This window comes from Hyaena hyaena, unplaced genomic scaffold, assembly GCF_003009895.1.
Source record: "Hyaena hyaena isolate Hyena2069 unplaced genomic scaffold, ASM300989v1 scaffold_1083, whole genome shotgun sequence".
Taxonomy (NCBI): domain Eukaryota; kingdom Metazoa; phylum Chordata; class Mammalia; order Carnivora; family Hyaenidae; genus Hyaena; species Hyaena hyaena.
In genome coordinates, this window is record NW_024081715.1 from 161,638 (window position 1) to 164,884 (window position 3,247).

The following is a 3,247-nucleotide window of genomic DNA, read 5'->3' on the forward strand; positions in this document are numbered from 1 at the left end:
ATAACCTAAAAGTTATTTTGAAGAATACTCAACATAAGAAAATTAGATATATAGGGGCGCCTGGGTGGCTTATTTGGTTAAGCGTCCGACTTTCGCTTAGGTCATGATCTCACGGTTCGTGGGTTCGAGCCCCCCGTCGGGCTCTGTGCTTACTGCCAGCTCGGAGCCTGGAACCTGTTTCAGTCTGTGAATCCCTCTTTCTCTGACCCTCCCCTGCTCATGCTGTCTCTCTCTCTGTCTCCTAGAAATAAATAAAACATTTAAAAAAAGAAGAAAATTAGATATATAGAATAATATATATAAATATATACAAATATGTAGAATAAAATATATAGAATAATAAGCAATTTAGCAAAGTATTAATTTTTCACATAATATGATCCCATGCAAACAAATGTTTATCAAGTATAAATAATATTTTTGTCAGGATGGAAACAAAAAGTGTTAATCTTTTCTGATACCATTAAGTTGAGTTTTTCTTCTTTATAATTTTCTATATTTACTAAATTATTTTTATTGTGGTAACATATTAAATTGCAAAATTTACCATTGTGACCGTTTTTATGTGTGCATTTCAATGATATTAAGGACACTTACATTGTTTTGCAACCATCACTATAACTTTCTAATTTTTTAAATGGCTGATTATCATTATTAATGTAATTATGGTAAATACTATTTTCTAGTTATTTTACTAAATCTAGATTTAGACTTTAGCAGCATTTAAATAAAAACTTTATAAAAAAAACATTTTTTTTCAGGGTTAAGAGACATTCTAAGCAATGGATTATTAGAGCAGATAATTTTTAAGTCAATATATTTAGATTAAAAACCTGTTTTGGCAAAAAAAATTTGGTTTTGCAGCTTTTTTGCCATATCCATTAACAGTGACTCAGGTGACAAAAATATTCATAATTCTACTGTTATCTTTTAAATTAAAAAATTAATGGTTATTAATTTCAAGAGAGAGACAGAACACAGCAGTGGAGGGGCAGAGACAGAGAGGAAGACACAGAATCTGAAACAGGCTCCAGGCACTGAGTTGTCAGCATGGAGTCTGACCCCGGGCTCAAACTCAGGAACAGTCAGATCATGACCTGAGCTGAAGTCAGATGCTTAACCAACTGAGCCACCCAGGCGCCCATCTCCTTTAACTTTTTTTAATGTTTATTTAGTTTTGAGAGAAAGAGAGAGACAGACCACAAGTTGGGGAAGGGGAGAGAGGGAGACACAGTATCCAAACCAGACCCCAGGCTGTCAGCTGTCAGCTGTCAGCACAGAGCCCTATGTGGGGCTTGAATCCACAAATTGTGTGATCATGACCTAAGCCAAAGTTGGTCCCTTAACCAACTGAGCCACCCAGGCACTCCATCTATTGTTAATGCTTTTAAAAAATCCCTGATGAAGGCAACTGGGTGGCTGTCTGTTGAGTGTCTGACTCTTGGTTTTGGCTCAGGTCATGATCTCATGGTTTGTGAATCTGAGCTCAACATCACAGAGCCTGCTTGGGATCCTCTCTCTCCCTCTCTCTCTGCCCTGCCCTCTATCTCTCTCTCAAAACAAATAAATAAAAACTTTAAAAAATAATAAAAATTAAAAAAAATTTAAATCTCTGATAGGACTTTAAAGGTGTTTTGTTTCAAACATTTCAAGATTATTTCAAAAAGTATCTGTCAGTTATTACAAAATTTACTAAGAAGAATTTTGTTTTTTAAATTTTATTAAGGTTTTCATTTTAATTCCATTATAGTTAACATACAGTGTTATATTAGTTTCAGGTGTACAATATAGTGATTCAACACTTCCATACATCACCCAGTGCTCATCACAAGTGTACTTCTTTCTTTATACTTTTAATGTTTATTTATTTTTCAGAGCAAGAGAGACAGAGTGCAAGCAGGGGAGGGGCAAAGAGAGATGGAGACACAGAATCTGAAACAGGAGCCAGGCTCTGAGCTGTCAGCACAGAACCTGATGCGGGACTTGAACTCATGAATGGTGAGATCATGACCAGAGCCAAAGTCAGAAGCTTAATTGACTGAGCCACCCAGGGGGCCCACAATTGCACTTCTTAATCCCTGTCACCTATTTAACCCATTTCCCACCTTCTCCCCTCTGGTAAACATCAGTTTGTGCTCTATAAGTAAGAGTTCTTTTCCTTATGGGCAGAAGATATGAACAGACACTTCTCCAAAGAGGACATCCAGATGGCCAACAGACACATGAAACGATGCTCAGCATCCCTCCTCATCAGGGAAATACAAATCAAAACCACACTCAGATACCACCTCATGCCAGTCAGAGTGGCTAAAATGAGCAAATCAGAGAACTCTAGATGCTGGCGAGGATGTGGAGAAACGGGCACCCTCCTACACTGTTGGTGGGAATGTAAACTGGTACAGCCCCTCTGGAAAACAGTGTGGAGGTTCCTAAGGAAACTGACAATAGAACTCCCCTATGACCCAGCAATAGCACTGCTAGGTATTTACCCAAGGGATACAGAAATGCTGAGGCATAGGAGCACATGTACCCCAATGTTCATAGCAGCACTCTCCACAATAGCTAAAACATGGAAAGAGCCTAAGTGTTCATCAACAGATGAATGGATCAAGAAGATGTGGTTTATCTATACCATGGAATACTACATGGCAATGAGAAACAATGAAATCTGGCCATGTGTAGCAACATGGATGGACCTTGAGGGTGTTATGCTGAGCGAAATAAGTCAGGCAGAGAAGGACAAATATCATATGTTTGCACGTATAGGAGGATTAGGAGGAACTTGACGGAGGAACAAAGGGGAGAAGAAGGGGGGAAATGGTGGGGGAAAGGGAGAGAGGCAAACCATGAGAGACTCTTGAATGCTGACAAAAACTGAGGACTGATGGATGTGGGGGGGAGGAGGGATGGGCATGGAGGAGGGCACTTGTGGGGATGAGCACTGAGTGTTATGTGGAAACTAATTTGACAATAAACTATTTGTAAAAAAAAAAAAAAGGAAGATGAATAAAAGTTAAGCAAAATTGGCAAAAAAAAAAAAGAGTTCTTTTTCTTGGGTGTCTCTCTTTTTGATTTTTCTTGTGCTCATTTGTTTTGTTTCTTAAAATTCACATCTGAGTGATATCATATGGTACTTTTCTTTCTCTGATATTTATTTTCTCTGGTATTCATTTGTTCTGATCCATGCCTGTCATTGCAAATGGAAAGATTTCATTCTTTTTATGGCTGAATAATATTCTATTATTCC